The following is a 21163-nucleotide window of genomic DNA, read 5'->3' as shown; positions in this document are numbered from 1 at the left end:
TGCAGTCAAGCTGTCTGCAGAATTATGGTCCCATGTGGAGGGTTGATTTGGTGTGGGGTGCAGTGCCAGCCAGGATTCTCTTCCAAGTCCATGTATGTGAACTGAGTCTCAGGCCATTGTCATGCAAGCCTCTTCATAGGGAGTTATTTTATAACGTGGCAGCAGATGGTCCCTTGGGAGGAGAGTGGGGAGGGGCAGAAACAGCACCATGCTTTGAGCTTTGAGTTACCTAAATCTGGACTTGATATCCACTGCTTCTGTCATAACTAGGTCTTAGAAGAAGATAATAGCCCAGCCTTCTCTCAGAGAGTGTTACATATACATGGGTGAAGACTAGGAGGAAGTGTTGCTTGCTGATCATCTTAGGGGGTGCTGATCATTCCGGGGAACTTGTTGAATATGCCAGCTGTTGGACTCCATCCCAGACCTACTGAATGAGAAACTCTGGAATTAGGCTCTTGAATGTGTGCGCTAACCAGCCTTCCAGGTGGTCCTGATAATGCTTTCGGCTGAATTCCACTGCCTTGGAGTGAGGCTTGGCAAGCTTCGTTTTAGATATTGTAGGTCCGCCTATCTCTGTCTCAGCTACTCAACCATGTGTTGGAAACATATTACACAAGACATGTAAATGAATGGACAAAGCTGTGTGCCAATAAAACCGTATTTACAATGACAGATTCAAAGGTGCAGGAAATCCCCCGATCCTGCCCCAGGCTATGGTGTTTATCTTTCTGTTCCTTAAAGTAGCAAGGAAGTTTGATGTGATCAGAATTGGATAGGTTACCATCAAAGGTCTTTTTTTTTTTCTTTTTTCTTTTCTTTTCTCTTCTTTTCTTCTCCTTCCTCCTTCCTTTCTTCCTTTCTTTTCATTTTTTTGAGACAGGGTATCCCTGACTGTCCTGGAACTTGCTCTGTAGACCAGGCTGGCTTCAAACCCATAAATCTTCTTGCCTTTGCCTCCCAAGTTCTGGGATTAGAGATATGTGCTGCCACTGCTTGGCTCTTATCTTTTTTAATCAGGCAAAATTCTTTCTTTCCAGTTTAGTTGGAGGTAAAACCATTCCTCAGAGCAGAGTTATGCATGTAGTTGGTTTTTCTGATTCTGAGCCTGTCATAGTAGACTTCAATAGACCTCTAACTCTTTGAGACAGGATGAGAAGTTGGTCTTTGTATCAGGCAAGACATGATTTTGGAAGCTAGTTTTATCAGTTTTGTAAACGTGGTAAGTTACATAGATGTGCCATGCCTCAATGTCTCCAATTGTTAAAAATATAATAAAACATGTGCATTGCATGGTTATCTGGAGGAGTTGGACTTTAAAAAATTTTTTTGGTGTGTGTGTGCGTGCACATGCACATCTGGAGGTCAGAGGACAACTTTTGGGAGTTAGCTCACTTCCCATCACATGATCCAGGGATCCAGCTCACACTATTGGGTTTGTTGAGCAAGCACTTTTATCCACTGAGTCATCTCATTGGCCCAAGGAATTGTTCTGATTAATTAATTACCTACTGTCATGTGACAGATCACCCCAAATTTAGGAGCTTAAATCAGTAACAGCTGAGCATGTCTTCTGTTCTGTCCTGTCACCCAGCTCTTCTGTGGTTGCCAGTTAGAGCAGGCTGTCTGAGAGAAGCTCATCTGGGGCTGTCACTGACCGCCTGGGCCCTTGTCTTCATGGCTTCTCCACATTTCCTAGTGTTTCACAGCACAGCATGGTGGCTGGCTTTCAAGAGAGAGCATTTCAAGAGCACACAAGCTTGGAGAACTGCAGCCTCTTGCTTCTGCAACATGTCTCCAAAGCAGCTCAGATTCCAGAGAAGCAGTGGCAAGAAATCTGCACCCATTTTTAGGCTGCCCTGAGAAGGGATGAAACTAATCTTGAGACATGCTTGTCAGGGAGCATGGGCTGGGGCAGACAGCAAGTGTTCAGCGCTAGCACAGGAGGAAGCAGGAACTCTCTTGCCACGTGAGAGCTTAGACTCAGGTACACATGTGTTTCAAGGCTTGTCGGATGTGCTTGCATGGTCCCAAGTACACATCTCCTCTCTAGTGCCCCAACTGTTTGTTCTGCCCCCCCCCTCCCATGGGCTCTTATGACTTTTTAATTTCTCAGGAGCTCTGGAGGCCTCATCCCCTTCAATGAGCCACAGGAAAAAAAAAGGAGAGGAGGCCTCTGAAGTGACCATCTCAAGGGTCTTGTCTGCTCTCTGCTGAGCCATAGAATCTTGGCCACAAGCTAGAACTGAGGGAACAAAGAGGGTGTCATGGAAGAAAACATTTTCTAAAATCTGTCTCTTTCTTAGGGGTCAATGGAGAGAACATGGGGCATTATAGATTGTTCCCTTTCTTGGAAATGAGTAGACCTGTAAAACTGTTTATGGAGTTTCACAACACAGGGGGAAAAAAAAGACTCCATTTGGAAAGCTGGTGTCAGCTGGCTACGAGAGCATATCCCAAGCTCTGATAAAGAAACAACTGCCAAGACATGAGTGAATGATCAATGGGTGGCACCAAGAGCTAAGTGGCAGGGCCTGGGGCCTGCTGAGAGCTTGAGAAAACTAGACCATGAAGGCCCCACTTAGGGAGGAGGTGAGCAAAGTCTCTCTTCTCTGGGTCATAGAGACAGTCGTCCATATGTCTTTATTATCTCTTAAAAAACACTGAAACCTAAACTCATTGAAAGTTCCTGTTTACAAAGCATTGGCAACAACTATTTTTAAAAAATTGAGGGGCTGTTGTAGCCCATTAAACACACAGACACTTAAACATCAGTTGGCAAATCGTCCTTGGCAGGTGACCCACAAAATGACTAACCAGAGCCATGGGCAAGAGATGGCCACTCTTCCTGAGTGGTAGTTCTTCTCACGTTAGCCAGAGGTCCTCACAGAGCAAGTAGGAGAAAGACAAGGAGACTGGGCATTCACAGGATCTTGGAAAGTGACAGAATTCCAAAACAACACACCCCTTTGTCCCTCCTGGATCATTGTGAAGATGGGGTCACCTTGCTGAATGCTGACTTCCAAGGTACCAGGAAGGGGTAAGACAGCCTGAGCTTGCTAGGATACCACAAAGGTCCCTGTCTTCTCCAAGGACTGTCTGAGGGTCCCTAGTACATGTCCTATTTGAAACAGAAGATGCTCTGAGGTTCCTTTAGTTGCTCATCTAGAAGAGATGTAAGCTAGGCTGGGAAGAACTGGCAAGGAGGAGCCGGGAGATCTGGGGAGGTGTAAGGGAGTATTCTGAGTTCCAAAGCATTAAAGGGAGAGTCCAAAGCTTTTGTTTTGTTCTTAAAAGTTGAAATCTGGAGTTTCTGAAAGGAAACGGTCACAGCATCTTCCGGTCTCCTCTGCATGAACACCCCTGCACAGTGCGGATGACCCTGGGAGATACTCTATTCAGAAAGGGGTTGGGGGAGAGAAACACACTGCTCAGAGGGGTGGGCCTGGGCTACATCCTGTGCACCCTTTTCTATCTTGTGACTCCTTCCAGGGCCCAGCAAACAAAAGCCTCCTAATTTACTAACTCACAAAATGATTTACCAGCTGCCTCTTCCCTGAGGAGGTAAACAGGCAATAAAATAAATGAAATTCCTATTCTTTATTACTTGACTCCCATAAATCATCGCTCACCCTGGCTGCACATTGATCTCTCCAGCATTCCAAAGTATTTAAAATGCTATTTCCTTCATTTTCAATGAAAGAGAAGAAATAAGAAGTCAGTAACGATGTGTTTCAGGCTAGCTCTGCTAGCAGAAACTGTTGGGTTGCAGAAAATGGGGAGGGGCATAGTAAAACTTTAGGGTCTTGCTTTTTCTCTGTTCCCAACTGTTCCTGGGATTAGAGTCATACTTAGAACTTTCGGTCCTCACAGGGCTGGATAAGATCATGTCGGATATTATTGGCCATACTTGGTTACTTGTAAGGTCTATTTTGAACTAAAAGCTTATTGTGCCCAAATAGGGGACTTCGATGTGGTGCCAGGGAACAAGGGGATTGCTATTGTGTCACCATGACAACAAGCATTACAACAAGCATTTGCATTAAGAGCAGGCTCCTCAGGCCACAGTACAGTCACATGGTCTGGAGGGACCCCTTTGAAGCTCTTGTAATCTTTCCCTAAGCCCGACTGTTAACATCTTCTGAACATAATCATTAACCATGTTCTGTAACAGATAATTACCCACTGGAGTTAGCATTTTCCATCCCTGAGTGCTCTGTGAAATTCAGAGAGTGAGAGTGACTCTAGTGTTCCTTTAACTAGACAAGTGAAATAAAGCACTTTGCCTTCTCCTTGAGAGCTGGGAAAGTTTGCCTTTTACTCAAAAACACTGTGTTACTGCCAACATCCTGGGTGTCCATGCTTCAGGGCCCTGGGGGTGTCCCTTGCTCAACTTTTTGTTTCACCTCCAGCAGGTGCCTCCCTGTGCTGTCTGCAGCTCCTCTTTCCCCAGGAGACAAGACTCCTGCTAGTTTGTGCTTGGGGCTTGTTATAGTCTCTTCTTGGAACATAGGGATCCGTGGATTTCTCTTTACCATCTAGTCTATGTTGGGTCTCAGGAAGTCCCTCTATCCAGAAATGAGCTCAAGCTGGACTATAGAAAGATTTTTGGTGGTTAGATAAAACTCAGCATCTCCCAGGATGCCTTGCTTTCTGTTTCCCGCCTAAGAGTGGGATGTGAAGTCATCAAAACAACAGTGTGCTTATGTGCTTTGAAGGATGTGGGTTCTACAGGCAAGGCACCTGACTGTGAAATGGGGCTACCTCTTGAAGGGTCAGAGTGGGAACGTGAAGCATCCTTGTTCATTCCCTTGGCCCCCTCATCTTCCCTTGCCAATAAAATTTAACTAAAGTAAGCTTCCAGAGTCACATGTCACCGTCATTCTCACCTTCAAATCAAAACTCACGTCCAAACCATCATTCTTGTGTTGGTAATAGAACCAATGTTTGCAAACTTGGGATGAAAGTTAAGGCTCTGCTCTGAAGGGGGAAAGACCCAGAAAAGGACAGGAAAGGTGAGTCTGCTGAATAAGGGGTGTGTTGGTGAGGGGCTGTGTGGTGCCCAATGTGTGTACATGTGTCTATACTATATATGACTATATTATGATATATGTATGTGTATGTCTAAAATATGAGCATATGAGTATATACATGTCTGTTATATGCATATATGAGTGGATATACATATATTTATGGATCACTTCAGGTCTTTCAGGTAGCGGCTAGATGGACTACTTCCACTTCCTCAGTTTTCTTTCAGCTCCAGCTGCTTGTCAGTACAGCACTGTAGCTCTCTTCTCCCTCCCTCCAGAGCATAGGCAGCATGGTCAGTCCCCTTTGTGTGTGTGCACTGCTTCTTTCATAACGAGGTCCCCTGTGACAAGAAACCCATAAACTTCTACCATGAGTGCCCAATAGTGAAACAAATCAGTCATGTCTCCCTCTCAGTTAAGCTCTGTTTTATTTAGCATGCTCACATGGTCTAAATCTGTGACATGTATGGGAGAAACATGCTAAGCTTTGGTAGTTTGTGTGAGTATGTGTGGTAAAGCCTTTTAACATACTGCCATGGGTGACCTCATCTGGGCAAATCTCAGAAGGCCCAAGGCAGAATGAGTTCCTAACATATAGGATGTAATTTCTCCAGATGGAACGTGGCCAGAGTGGTAGAGTTGAGACTGCCTGTTACACACAGTGGGCGTTTCAACAAGCTCCCTTGTCATAACTGATGGGACACAGTTTTCAGGGATGAATGGCAATGTTCTGGGGCAGGCAGACAGCAGCTGCTGTGTTTGGCTTCTCTTCCACTGCTTTGCATTAATTCAACATTAATTTAACTTTTTTTTTTTTTTTTTTTCCTGACAGAGTCCTGCTGGGGATGGGCTCATTTTAGCCTCTGCCTGCCACATGTCAGGTCAGGTCAGAGGTATTCCCAAGCAGTGTGGTGTTTGTTACATGGCCTGTTTTCCAGACATACTGATCAACGCCAATCAACATAGATAAACTTTATCCACTGGCAAAATTAATCAGCAATCTCTGTGACTTGAGCCAATGAGAAGGTTGCTTATTCATAACAGTGTAGTGCCTGTGGGATGGGCTGCCCTGCTCCTTGTTTGCCTCAGCCAAACAATTGTTCTACTGTGCACACTAGTCGGTGCACTGTGGTCCTCTGAGATGCTGTCTCAGCTCTGCCCTAGTAGCTATCAGATAAGCTGATTAAATCTGCATTAATCATGGGGCCCAGTGCAAGCAAGGACTATCAGTGCTCTTGAATGCTGCCAGGATGATCAACTGTTTTAGTGTGGACAAATAAGTGCATTCCCATCATTGATGGAAACCATTATCTGGTGACAATGGCCTAGCACACTGCTATTATATTTTTATTAATGAACATTGGGGAACACATTTTGGCCACACCCACATATACATCTGCTCAAAGAACAGAGAGCCAGAGAAACTGAATACCAAATTTCTTTCTGTGCTCTACTGACTGTCCACTGCCTGGTCTTCTGTTCTCATCTCCCTTCATGTGTTATATCACCCTGATGCTGGCTTTCTTTCCTCCCCTAGGTCTGTGTTTGTTAGGCTCTGCCTGGAATGTAGTATTTCCCCCAAATATCTACGTGATTGGCTCTTTCTGGTTATTCACATTTCTGCTTTAATGCACCTTCCCATAGAGACCTTTCTGGATCACCACGTCATTCCAAACCACACTATGCTCATGTATGTCCTTCATCACACTTGCCATCTGGAAGTCACAACTTGCTGAACAAGTTGTCGAAACACAGTGCCTTCAGAACCTTGTTGAGCAGCTGGTTTCCTGGTTTCTATGCTGCAGTCAGTGGGCACAGGTTTCAAAGGGAAGATCACATCACCAAAAGGCTTCCTTCCACACTCCTGCTCTGATGCTGCTTTGAACTTATAAAGTGGTCCTTGAAAACCAATCAACCGTTTTGGGAAAATGGGCCAATTCAGGGCCCTCAGCTCTGAGACAGTGTTTCCAGATATTTGTTTTCATTTGAAAATAGAGCCAGTTGGAAAATAAGACACTGTTGTTGCTGTTTTTGTCTTTTTGATTTTTGTTTGTTTGTTCCTGTTTGATAGAGTTTTAACTTTGGAAGGGACCAAAGTAAGCTAAAGAAGTTTTATCTAGATGCCAAGGATTCCCTTCTAAAGACTCCTGCAAAGCATTGTGTGCTTTGCACATAGCCAATCAGGACTCCCACTTGGGGGCTTGCTCCTAGCTCTGCTGACCGGTAACCTAATGAGTATTTATAGGGCAGGAAAATCAGATTATTAGCAATTGAAGACACTAACACTCTCCACATAGTAGTTTTGGCTTAGATTTCCAAGGTCCAGCTCTTCTCACGCGGAACGACAAGAGCTTGGCCAAAGTTTCAGGGAGAAGATGTTCAATGTGACAGCAAGATCAAGGTTCCCAGGCATCTTCCTGCTGGGGACACAGAACTGCTCTTCTATTCCACACTGATGAGATCCTTGTCCTCCCTCTTCCCAGCATCTTCAGGTTCAGGAAACCTTAGAAAGCACGTTACTAGCAACATCAAAAGGCACTGTGCCTTCATGTGTTGTGCAAGGCCAGTTGATCTGAAAGGTATCCCAATGGGCTTGACAGAAAGCAGATGTGAACACTGAGTTATTACCATCGAGGTCTGGCCTAGCATACTGTTCTGAGACATAAAAGTTGAAGCTGCTAATTAGAAGCCAGGACAGAACAATCAAGCCTATTTTAATTCTTCAGGGAAAGTAAGATGTGATTTTCAATAGGTTTGGAAAAATAGTTTTGTTTCAAAAGTTATCCATTCCTGGTAATGTCATTGCTTACTTTCTTACATTGTAACCCTTCAACCTGTGACCATATCGTGTTCTTCCGCTGAGATTCCCCCTCCACTTGCACAGATCTGGAGATGAAAATGATAAGGTTTGAGAGCCTTCTCCTTCCTTCCTTTCTCTTTTCTTTCTACAGAAACTTCGTAGTTTTTAAATAACCTTGTAAACAAAGAGCTCCCACTTCAAAATAAGACAAAATTCCTTCTCACATAGACGTTTACAGTGATTACATTTTTCCAAAGCAACATGATTACATGTTCAGTTGTAAGATGCTAATGAAACTTCTGAAATAAATAGACTTTAAAAAATACTGATTTTAATACACACACAGAGAGACACATACACACATTTCCCTTTTTGGTGTATGAATGAGTGTGTGTGTGTCTGTCTGTGTGTGTGTGTGTGTGTGTGTGTGGCAGTTGCATGTGCCATGGTCCTCACTCATGTGGAAGAGGCCAGAAGGCAACTGAGTTGGTTCTGTCCTTCTACATTATTTTAAGGTAGTCTTTACTTTTTAAATTTTTTTATGTATATGGGTGTTGCCTGAATGTTTATCTGTGCACCTCACTTGTGCCTGATGTCCACAGAGGGCCTCCATTCTCTGCAACTGGAGTTAAGGACAGTTACAAGAGACTATGTGGGAGCTGGGAATAAAATTGAGGTCCTCTGAAAGAGCAGCCAGTGCTTATTACTACTCTGCATCTCTCAGGCTCTTGAGGCAGAACCTTTCCTGTTACTTCTGCAGCTCTGCATACTCAGGGATGGCTGGTCCAGGAGACTATTGGGCTGTTGCCTCCCATCTCCAAGTAGGAGTGTGCCAGCTACTTTTGATTCTAAGTTACCTTTTTGTTTTGTACATGTGCAGGTGGGTTCTCACCTGCTCCCGTGTACAATTAAGAAGTAAGATCAGGCTAAGTTGGAAAAAGGAAGCCTGAGAACTCCCATCCCAGTGATGTCCCCAAAGTCTTCGAGTCTGGGTAGTAGGTTGCCATGGGGATCTCGGGACTGTTCATCACAGGCAATGATCTGACAGAGCCTCTCATGAGCCCCCAGTCCACTCTGTGGGATTGCATCCCAGGGTTTGTGCTTAAGGGAAAACCCTGCTTTTCTCGGCTTTTTACCTCTTTCCCTTTAAATCATTCTAAGCCAAGAACATTTAGTGACTTTCCCAAATGGAAAGTAAGGTGCCCAAAACCCATGAATTTAATCTAAATCAATTTTCTACTGTGAAAAACAAATATAAATATCTCCCTTGGCAGAGGTATGGGGCATTAGAGGGCTCTCAGGGGGTAGGCACTGGTCAGGGTGATCTCTGATGGAAATAGAGGCGAGTCTGAGTAGCATGTGAAGCTCTGTTTACCAGGCTTGTGTGGATGGGTGTCCTGCTCTGGGTGTCAAGGGCAGATCCAGTCTGGTGGGTGGTATGCAACCCTGTCTGGCTCAGGCACCTGGTGTTTGGGCAAAACTGAAGAGCAATGAAAAGACTTTAAGAGTTGGCAATATTGTTAATTCCTTTGCTGTTTTATGCAAGCAGGAGGATTAATTAGTGCTGGCTATATCTAAATTCATGTTTTAAGTCAGATACTCTTGCCAGATGACAGAATTTTTTTTCCAACTGTGAAGGCCACCTCATGGGATTCACCTGTGCCTGCCAAATGCTTATTGTTTGCCGGTGTATTCTCAGGAGCTGACACCTGAGCCCTTTGCAAGGAGGCTAACTGTCCTTATTTCCCAATATAAATCAGAAGGAAAATAGGAAAGAATTCAGAATACAAGAGCCGATGAGGTTACCGAATTTCTTCTTCTTTTTTTTCCCCTCCCAATTTCTCAAATGACAATGTAAAAGTCTTATTACCCTAATCATATCCCCTTGATGGTTCTTGTCTTAATGTCTTTGTAGGAAAGAAAGAGACTGAATTCTTTGTAGTGGAAGCATCTTTTAATGAAGCTCGTTAGCCCTCCCCCTCCCTATTATCCCCAACCTCTGCAGCCTTCAAACCCTGCCCTGTGATGCTCTCACTTTCCCCTTTTCTTGCTTAAGTCATAATTAGTAGAAGGTGTTTTCACTGATACTCCGGGGACCATGGAAATCTGAGTATCCCAGAAATTTGGGGTATGCTGTCTTAGTGTTCACTGCACCTAGGGAATGAAGGTCTACAGTCTGGATTGTGGAATGAATGGATGCTTGGCCAGCTGAGCAATCTGGCTTATCAGTTGAGCTTGCTTGCTTGCTTGTGCTCCAGCCTCCTGAGTGTTTTTTGTTGTTGTTGGTTTGTTTGTTTTTTTTTTTTTCTTTTTTAGATCTGAGGAATGGTCCACTAATCTCTAAGAAACTTGGCATTCAGCCTCTTTGTCTGCTGAGCTCAAGTCCACTTACCTAGGTGGCCTGAGCCACATGGGGAACTTGGTCTGAACAAGACATCTGTGATTAGCATCTGTGATTGGCAGCTTCAGAGTCTCTTCTTCAGGACAGCCTCTAGCTTGGTGGTTCTTTTGGCCTTTTTGTCAGGATTGGGTTGATCTTCAGGGACTCCTCCACATCTCCAGGGAGGGGTAGGTGTGAAGCACCTGTCTCTTTCCTGCCTTCCTCTTTGTTGGCAGTGCTGGGGTTTGACCCAGAGGCTTGTAACAAGCTAGGCAAGCCCCCTCACACTTGTCTACAATGACCATGCTTGCAGTTTGAATATGTCCCTAATCTCTGTGCTCTTACTGCTCACGATAGTTCACACATTCTATATTGACTCTCTCTCTCTCTCTCTCTCTCTCTCTCTCTCTCTCTCTGTCTCCTTCACCCCACCCCCCTCTTCTCCTCTCCCTGCTCTCTGTCTCTCCTCTCCTGCCATGCTGGCAAGCACTTTACCTCCCGGGTTTTGCCCCATCCCTCTTTACTTTCCCTTTCCCATCCTCTCTCTCTTCCTTTCTTCCTTCCTCCCCTCATGCCCTCCCCTCTCTTCTTTCCTTTTCCTTCTTGCAGGCACTTCCCCACATCCCTTTGGCCAGAATCAAATTCTGTGCTCAATTCCAAACCAATTATTAGCCAGTGCCCATACCAGGACTCATTTGATTTGACACCCCAAGACTCTAGCAAGCTCTGACCAAAGGCAGGCGTGTCTGCCAGGCAGAAGTTGTTTGAGCTTTCAAGGACTCCCATGGCAAAGCAGCACACGTGGCATGTCTGCTAACATAAAAAGAAGATATCTGCTTCTTTTGAGAGCTCAGGAAAGAATCTGTTCCGTGGTCCCCTCTGGGTTGTTCTCTTTATCTTCTGTTTGCCAGCCTGTAGGAACATCACCTTACCTCATCCTTCCAGTGGTTCCCCCACATGTAGCCCTGCAACCAAATATCCCACGTTTGTAAGGAAGCCCGTCACCATGGTGGGCGACACATTCTATTTCATTAGGACCTTGTCCTGACTAGTCACCTCTGCAATGACTAAGGAAGTTCACATTTTGAGGTGCTGAGAGAAGGGATTTCATTGGATTTGGGGACTCTGATTGTTAGCAAGAGCAATAGGATTTGCTTCCTAAAGCAAACTGGCAGAGTTAGCCTTCCCATGACATCTCTCTTATCATATTTGCATTTATTATTTTATCTCATCTCAAGAACCTACATTAAATATCAGACTGTAATGATAACATAAAACAGCCATTGGAAAAGGGTGCAGAACTAGAAATTTCAGAGAACATAAAACCAAAAGCATCACTGAAATCGTCAGCACTCCATCCATCTATGCCTTCACCTACTTCCTCACTGCAATAGCAGTAGACAGTCATAGCCACTCAGCCGCCAAACGGTTCGACCATTCACACAGAATGAAACAGTAACACTGTGTGGCTACTGAGCTCCACACTCTCGAGAGAAGTCAGGTAACCCTAGTCATTTATGTAATTCAGTCCAGTGGAGTCATCCAGTTAATTTTTCAAGCATTTATATTCATTATTTAAACACTTGTGTCTAGGATTGGCTACAGAGAACACATGGAGAAGTATGTTTATTCACTTCAGAAATATTGGGACAGTGTATATGTCAAAATTTATAAATATTTAAAAGATCTCTCAGGGTGATAAATGTTATCATGTAACATTCTTTTTTTACAGCAACTGTATCTATCCTCTCTAACTTTAGGCTTACTCACCCCATACCTCCCAATCTAAATTTAAAAATTCACTAAGAGTAATCCTATGAAGAGAATATAGAACAGAGATAGGATTTTAGGACCTCATTATACTAGATTAAGTTATTGTGAGTTTTGTTGTTGTAGCTGCTGCTTTGGGATTCTCCAGGGGGTGCTCATGGGAGGAGGGACAACTGTCAATCTATTCAGGCAATTTGCAGGGAGAAGGAGACATCTGCCCTGTGGTGTGTATCTGACTCAGTTAGCAAAAACGTGTGGTGAGTCTGGGGGAGGTAGCTGTGCTGAGCTATGTGCTATGATATGGGAGAAAAGTCCCAGCTGGTCACTCCGTGCTCTTGACCTCAGAGACTCAGAAGAATTGAGGCTGCTGGACTCGGTGTCACCTGTGTGTGGCCTTTTTGCAAAATAATCTGAAATGAGACATCTTGTCCAGTAAAGGCTGCCCTGCTGCAGGATATTTGATCACACTGTGCACCCCACAGATTGTGTTATTTACTGAAAAAAAAAAACAAACCCTGTTTTTAGCTGTGGTGTGGCTCAGCCTGTAGTATACACCTTTCATCTCTCTGGCTGGAATACAGACTTGTCCTTAGTACACACCTTTAGTCTCAAACAATGAAGGTAAAATTAGTTCGTAGAAGGAAGAACTCATGTTTGCAAGTGATGTCTAATTGAGTGGCAGACAAAGTGATGAATCAGAGACAGATTTGACAGAATGGGGATATGCCTAACTCTCACAAGAAGAGAGAGGAAAAGGAAGTTACTTCAGGGGTAACACACAGAGAAAGAAGGAGACATTTTTCCTGGGACAATTGTATAGATACACATTGCAGAGAGAGAACAAGCTAGACATGGGTAAAGAGAGAACAAGCCAAAGAACCAGAATGAGCCAGAAGATTTGAACAGATTGCTAGAGCTAGTTTGAGGTCAAGCAGAGCAGTTCTGGAAAAGAGAGAAACAGAAGCCAGATTGAATCAGTCATCTTGGAGGGGAGTTTGAGTCAGAACAGCTGAGTTGACTATCCAGCCTGAGATCAGAAAGAACTAGGAAGGGGTGAGCTTATTCAGCAGTAAGTCATAGAGGCTGAAAACATTCTAGGCCTAGTTAAGGTTGTATGGAAGCTAGAAGCTTCCAGGACTAGGACTAGGTTAGCAGATGAAGCCTCAGGGAGGACAATTACATCAGGCAAAAAGTCTCATTTTCACGTCCTAAATGACTGGTACAGTCAGGGCCGGTAGGGTGGGCCCGTCTTAGGATTCTTGGTGAACTTCGGTGTTGCTCACTGTCTCTTCATCCTGTTTCAGTCATGTTTCCAGAACACAAACAGAGAAACACCCATTTGACTGATGCTATGGATGTTTTCAGGGGACAGAGAGCAAACTGATAAAAAAATTCACTGAATTCTCTTTAAATACTCAGCTCAGTGGCATTAATGTAATCCCAGTGCTATGTAAAAATGGCTTCTCCTTCCACATCAGTTCACACAGAAACTCCATACCCACTGAGGGGTCATGCCTACTCCCCCCCCCCCAACCCCTAGCAACCACTTGTGTGATTTTTGTCTTTATGATTTTATCTATTTTGGGCATTCCATATGGATGGAATCATATAAAATATGCCTTTGTGTGAACAACTCTTCATACTTATATTTTTGGAGGTTATCATGTTGTAGTATGTATCAGTCTTCATTCCTGAGGGCCAAATAATATTTATTTTATGAATATGCCACATTGATTTTTTATTAAAAATAAATTATTTATTTTTATTTTATGTGTTTGGGTGTTTTGCTTGCATGTAAACCTATAATGCCTGTAGAGGCTACAAGAGTTTAGGAACCTCTGGAGTAGTAGTTAGAGATCACTGTGAGCCCTGTGTGGTTCTTGGGAACCTAACCAGGGTCCTCTGTAAGAGCAACCCATGGTCTTTACCTCTGAACCATCTCTCTAGCCCCATATTACATTTTTTCTTGGTTGTTTTTGAGACAGGTTCTCACTATGTATCCTTGACTGGCCTGGAACTTGCTATGCAGACTACTTGCAGAGATCCACCTGCCTCTGCCTCCACAGGGCTGGAACTAAAGGCATATGCTATCATGCCTGGTTTCCACTGTTTTAACTCCATCTCTGATTGATAAACATCTGAGTTGTTCCCATATTTTGGCTACTGCCATGACATTTATTTTTTTAAAGGTCATTTTCCTTGCTTACTTTCCTTTTGGGGTAGAGACTCCTGGGATAAAAGCATTGGCTCTGGGTCTGTGGAGGGTTTGTAAAGGTCATATTTGCAGTATGTAGACTCCGAGGCTCTACTTCCTCCAGAAAGTACCTGCCTCGCCCTTTCTATCAGCATTGCTTTGTGCTGGCAGCCCTTGCAGCAAGGCCTTCCTCCTGCCTGAGTGGGGCCTGGGATGGGTCTGCACCATGGTGGCTCATTGTGACACATGTCTCTCTTGCAGGATGTCTTTTCTGTCCTGTAAGCTTGGCCTTTTTAAAAAATTTTCTGCTTATGAACTTTAATCCAGTAACATTGAGAGACCAAAAATGCAAATATGTTTCCCTGACATATATTCTTAAATCATATTTCATAGCTTCCACTGTAGTTTTTACTGTAGCTTTTAGAAATGTCTTTCATATATATATATATATATATATATATATATATATATATATGGATACAAGAAGGTTAACAAGCCAAAGGGCCCAAGTGAGAGTGCTTCAATCCCACTTGGGAGGGAGAAGAAAACAATCACAACAGGCAGAGGGAGGGAGGGACCTGGGTGGGAAGGGGAAAAGGGGAACATGATCAGGTATTGGGGAGAAAACAGGAGAGAATCCCTGAGGTCCAGCAGAATGAATGGAAATATGCAGCCTTGGGGGGTGAGAGGTGGGGGAACCCTCTAGAATATACCAGAGACCTGGGAAGTGAGAGAGTCTCAGGACTCAAAGGAAGGGACCTTAGATAAAATGCCCAACAGTGGGGAGAGGGAACTTGTAGAGTCCACCCCCAGAAAAAAGATAGGGCATCAAGTGGAGGGATGGGGTTGTCATCCCACAGTCAAAAACACTGACCCATAATTGTTCCTGTCTGAAAGAACTGAAGGGGCAAAAATGGAGAAGAGACTGAGGGAAAGGAGGTTCAGTGACCGGCCCAACTTGGGATCCATCTCAATGGGAGGCTCCTAGGCCTGATACTATTACTGATGCTATGGTGTACTTACAGACAGGATCCTAGCATGGCTGTCCTCCGAGAGGCCCAACAAGCAGCTGACTGAGACAGAGGCAGATATTTACACCCAACCAATGGACTGAAGCCGGGACCCCTGTGGTTGAATTAGGGAAAGGCTGGAAGAAATTGAGGAGGAGGGCAGCCCCATAGGAAGACCAAGAGTCTCACCAAACCTGGACCCCAGAGATCTCTCAGATACTGAGCCACTAACCAGGCAGCATACACTAGCTGGTCCAAGGCTCCTGACACATACACAGCAGAGGACTGCCTGGTCTGGCCTCAGTGAAAGAAGACATGCAACCCCGGAGAAGTTTGGACTTTTGCTTCTGGTGGCTTTGCAATTGTTACATGGGCTCAGAGCTTTACACGCTTCATCTACACAACCAGGATTCAGAGATTTTGATACAAGTCTAACCAGTGGCTAGCCCTCTCTGGTCCTTTATTCTCCTCATTTGAATGTATGGTGTATGGAAATGCAAAGGTGCCTTGGGGTCTCATAAATGCCAGTGACAAAATGAGCAACCAATAGAAGACCCAGAGAGAGAGAGAGAGAGAGTGATTTTAGAAGCCTCAGTTGTTGACTGTTCCACAGTGAATGGCAGTGACAATTTGTTGTTTTCAGTGATGGGGTGTTACTCTCCCTTGGGGCTCTGCTGACCCTCCAAGCCACTCTAGTTCAGTCCTAAGTTTTGTTTATCTCTGGGACCCCCCTTGTATTATAACCCACATCTGCCTGAGATTCCCTTTTTATGAATTATGTCAAGTGTGTCCCGTGAGCTTTTGCCTCCATTCCTGAGTCCTGGTGTTAGCGTGTGTTTTGGCTTGCTTTCCATGTCAAGACAGTTTAGTCTCCCCCAGAGCTGACCCCACACATCTGCAAAGCCCCTGTCTGCTGACATGATTAAATGATAGCTTTTTAAGCCACACATTTTTCTACCATGAAGCTTAGATAGACTCAGACGACATAAGGGGAATCCCTGCTAGCTGCACAGTGCCTCTGGGAATGATGCTGGTCTCTTGTTATCCACATCACTCATGGCCTCTCTAATCTGTGCTTGTGACCCTTACTGGAGCTGGAGGATCACCTCACAAAAGAAAAGATTGAGCTCAGTCTAGATGAACTAAAACTTTCACGAAAACACGTCCAATGAATTAGAGGCAAACCCTACAGTGTTTTCCTGTGGCTGCAAGGCCAAGTTCACCTGTTTACTCAGGCTTTTCCTGAAACTGCTGACTGAGGCACAGTGCGAGGCAGGAGGTCTCACCAGAAAGCTGTGGGGGTCATGGCTTTAGGACAATGACCATTAGCTCAGACCTGTGGGCAGAAGGACTGTTTCTATCCTGGGGCTTTGTGTGGTTTTATGAGCAAAGGGACCTGGGCATACCTTTGCTCTCAAACCAAACCCATGGCTCTGCTGTACCCCACTCCCTAAGCCCACTCCTCTGTGTCAGCACTGTCCATGTTTGTTCTGAGTACAAATGAAGCAGAAATTTTCTTCTGATGCCTTCTCTGTGTCATCATCAGAGGGAGTGTGGGGCCAGTGCCAAGAATTCAGGGCAACAGGATTTATAGGACCTGCGTCTCATGACTTGAAGTGGAAGGAATTTAAGGCTTTGTACGCACAAGCTTGTGTCACAAAGGTCAACTAGTATTGAAAACAGGGTGGGGGACCCTGCCAATAAATGGAAGGAAGTAAGATTTGGGACTGCTTTTGTGACATTAAATAGAGAGCTCTACCTTGGAAAATCCTATATCCTGTATAGGGCTCAGCCTGGGTCCTAAGGTCCAGCTCTTCCCTGCCAGGCCCTTACCTTGCTGGTCTATTCTGTACAAGAGGCAACATTAAAAGTGACACAGGACCTGAGGCTCTGAGGTCCTTAACTAGGCATGGAAGGAGCTGGGGGAGGGTCCTGAGGTTGGCAGCCCCAGCCCATCTTTCCTGTGCTGCTCCAAGCAAGGAAAGATGATGCAGGCTGACTCCTGTTGTCCTCTGGATGCTGTGATGTGAGAGTCATGGAGTCATTAATTTTAGACAAGGAAGTGTGCTCTCAGGGAACGTATTCCTTTATCAGAGGCACTTAACAGAAGTGCTTGTGAGTCTAAAGGAAAATAGTCAAAACTTGATGCAGACTTGTAGAAGGAAAAAAAAAAAAAGGCAGGAATCCAGAAATGTCCAGGGTTGATTGTAAGAGCTGCTACACACTTGGATGGGGGATTCCTAGAAACTAGCACAGAAGAGAGAGATTGTGTAGTTAGGTTTACATAGGAAGCTGAGGAGCCAGGGTCAGAGGCCCAGTTTTTCTCATGCTGAAGCTCACTCATTAGTTATCAAGTAGGATGTGCACTGTGGTCCTGAGTGGAAGCTAAGGTCCGAGTCAGAAACAAGACACTGATGAAGTCACACAGGGAAAAGAGTTGCCATTGCTCCCGACTCTGGGTGACTCTCACTAAAGAACAGTGTGTGTGTGTGTGTGTGTGTGTGTGTGTGTGTGTGTAGGGAGGTGTCCACTATTTCCATGACCCCTTTCAGCCTATATGGGAACAGAGTGGGAGATGGGCAGGGAATTCAGCACTGGGTGTTCTGGGTCTTCCCATGTCTGTGAAAAGGGTCTCATAAGACAGAGCACCGGCAGCTGCCATGTGCTCAGCTGCAGAGCTAATGGGCTTATCCATGTTGTCACCAAAGCAGCATGACAAGGAAGTGTTTGGAAGGCTCTGGGCTGACTGGAGAGAGGGAACACAGGCATGAGGATTTCTTGAACAGTTCAATCCAGAAACCAGCCCCTCCTCCTCTGGAAACAGAGATTTTGCAAAAATTGGTGAAATGTACTAAGCTTTGGATTTTGTCACCTATAAAATGGTCCTGACACCGATTTCTGAGGAGCCTCAAGTTTCTTGTGACTTCTGGTCTTGCGACTTGCCACCTTTCCTATCTACTGTGTCCTAAGCTATGGGAGGATTAAAAAACCTTGTTCCCTGGTCCATCCAGGCCTTTTCTGACTCTAGAGGCTGAGGGGAAGTCCTGCTGTGGTCAGAAGGGCTAAAAGCCCTCAGGCAGCTCTGCTTTGTAGCCAGGGAGAACACTGCTGCCTCAGGCTGTAGTAGGAAATGTACTTTCGGCCTTTTGTCAGATTTTAATCTATCCCCTTTCAACACTTTCTAGTTCTGTAAAATAGGAGCCAGGCCCACAAGGCTGTCAGAACCTTTGGTATTTGGAAAGGTATGTAGAGAGAGCCGTCATTCACAGCTAACACTTTATCCCAGGGGCTTCATTCAGAGTCAGGTTCACAGGTCCCAGTGGACCCAGGCTCAGGAGAAATGCCCTCTGATGGATGGGCAAGAGAGCAAAGGTGGCTTCAGGCCCCAGAATCTTCCTTGGAAGTCCAGGAGACAGCCTTGGGAAGGCAGGACACAGAAGAACTTAGAAGAAGCAAGGAAGAAAGGAAGGTGGTTGTCCCTCATTTAATAGGCATATATATCAACAGCTTTTAATTTTTTTTTTTTTTTTTTTTTTTTTTTTTTTTAGACAAGAGTTTCTCTGCTACCAGGGTAGCCCTGGCTGTCCTTGAGCTGAAGACCAGGCTGGCCTTGAACTCGGAGATCTGCCTGCCTCAGCCTCCCAAGTGCTGGGGTTAAAGGTACGCACACACACACACACACACACACCCTCTCCTTTCTATTTTAAACTTTTAAAATAACTTTAGGTTTACAAAAAATATAAGAATGTAATTTCAGGTCTCAGCTTGAACTTAAAATTAAAAGATCTTTAAGTTTGAGTTTCAGTTTACACTCAAATATTAGCTGCCCCCCAGGCACATCCCGGGAAAAGCACATTCCAAAGACTCAAACAAACATTCCAGGAAGAAGGGCCCAAGATTCGAGTTTATCAGGAGATGAGCCCTTAACACAGTACACTGGGGTAAACAGAAGCCACTCAAACTGACCCTCTTTGTTGTAAAGATAAGGTGCAACTTTGAATTACCTAGAAACCGGGCCTGGGAACAGCTATTTGAAATCCTTTATTGTTTAGGAAGTAATTAACTGTCCTGTAAACTCTGTAATAATGGTATATAAGCTGATTTTAGCTTCAGTTTGGAGTTCTTCTTGCCTGCATGCAAGGCAACCCCAGTGCACTGGTTATCATCAATAAACCTCATGTTATTGCAGCAAATCTCATCTGTGGGTGTTTCTGCAGGAGTGTATTCCCTGGTTTTGGATCTTTAGGTCCAACACATTTTGCTCTACCCCTTCAAATGCCAACTCTCCAGAAACCAGCACAGTGATCACAATCAGGAAATGGCTGTTGTTATGAGTCTATTAGTTATTTTACAGATTAATTTTGTAGAATTAAATTCAGACTTAATTTCAAATTAAATAATTCAAATCTCTCCAGTTATCCCATGAATGGCCCTTTCCAGTGCCAGGATATGTCCAGGATCCCACAATATAGTCAGCTGCCACATTTTCTTCTCTTTTGACCAGAGTTAGTTTTCTCCTTAGTAATTGATGAGGGATGCTTTTGAATTTTTATTTATTTATATTTGTCTGTGCTACCTTTGCGCTTGGTACCCTTAGATGCTGGAAGAAGGCCTTAGATCCCCTGGGGCCAGAGTTATGGACAGTTATGAGCTTGTGAATGCTGGGATTGAATCTTCCTTGGGAGACCGGGAAGGAGACAGCCTTAGAAAGGCAGGACACAGAACTCTTCCTCTGGAAGAGCAGCCAGTGCTCTTAACTGCTGAGCCCTCTCTCCATCCCTGAGGGGTATCTCTGATAGCTGTTTCATTGTTTACAATTCCAGGCTCTTCTGGTGTCTCCTTATGATTAAATTTAAGGTATCCATTTACAAGAAATAGGAGTCCTTTCACTTTACTCCATTTTCTGATGTAGCAAAATATTTAAGGGCTAATAAATGCTCTTTATATGAGAGAGGCTTCTTACATTTACATTTTGAGGGAGTGAAAATCTAAGACTGGATTGCCTCATCGACTCTGGTGAGAGTGCTGCCCGTCGCCCAACAAACACATGGAGATGCAGGAAGCTGTTGAGGCCAGGAGTGAATGAAGCCAGGCTTAGTCTTTTTATGGTAACCTCTTTGGTCGGCCAAACCCGACTCCACAAGTGTGTTATCAGTTTCTTCAGGGAGGAGCTTCATTGTGATCTAACATTGTTCCAGGGTGGCCCTCTTGGTGTTCTCCGCCTCTTGGGAACATGCTACATGGGAAACCATATGGCTGGCACACAAAGCCACGAAGGACAAACCATATCTCACCTGCAGCTCCTTCTCAGGACACCAGAGCTCAGGATACCACAGGAGGCAGTTTATGACTGGAGATTTGCATGTTTAAGAAAGTCACTTTAGAAAAACTTATACCCTTTTGGAAAAATAACAAGACTTTTTTTTTTTTTTTTTTCAGGAATTGGAAGAGTGAAGCTACCTCTCCGTCCTGTAGTCTGTGGTCTGCCTTGCTCTCCTGCACGGACTCTCAGAAGTGCGTCTGATTTTCCCTTCACCTGATCTTGTCTACCCACCATAGGAAGGGGCAGCTTCCGGACTTCTAGGATGGCTCAGTCTTTTGGGAAAGACTTGGATAAATTGCTCAAGAAAATAGATATTTAAAAATAATAAAATATGGCTATCACCTAGTGTCCAGCACATTAGATTTTTGTTTGTTTCTGGGAAGAAAGTTGGACGTAACCAAAAAAACTGAATGTGCTTGAGGAGTCAAAGACATGCATGCTTTGGCATGTGTGAGAATCGCCAGCAAGGAAAACATTAAATAAACTGCAGAAACACAGTTACTGGAACAGAACTAGCTCATGGTTCAAAGGGGTGGGAGAGAAATACTTGGGATTCGGGGGAGAGAAATGACCCAGATGCCTGGCCTGCACTGTGAGAGGTGGATTCAGGATGAGCTGTGCCAAGTGACGGAGTCCAGAGTGTGTTTGTCCTA

At 44.6% G+C, this 21163-nt stretch overlaps 1 long non-coding RNA gene across 1 annotated transcript in view; it reads left to right on the top strand.

Moving 5' to 3' along the window:
• The window catches only part of LOC143441595 (uncharacterized), a 65683-nt gene extending 44827 nt beyond the window's left edge, over nucleotides 1–20856 (top strand). The window contains exon 2 of the long non-coding RNA XR_013109156.1: nucleotides 20627–20856. This is a non-coding gene — a long non-coding RNA (uncharacterized LOC143441595). The remainder of the gene's footprint in view (nucleotides 1–20626) is intronic.
• The last annotated feature ends 307 nt before the right edge of the window (nucleotides 20857–21163 follow it).

The sequence above is a fragment of the Arvicanthis niloticus genome, chromosome 3 (assembly GCF_011762505.2).
Source record: "Arvicanthis niloticus isolate mArvNil1 chromosome 3, mArvNil1.pat.X, whole genome shotgun sequence".
NCBI lineage: Eukaryota > Metazoa > Chordata > Mammalia > Rodentia > Muridae > Arvicanthis > Arvicanthis niloticus.
Note: the sequence above shows the minus strand (reverse complement) of the source record. Positions and strands in the feature narration are given on the sequence as shown.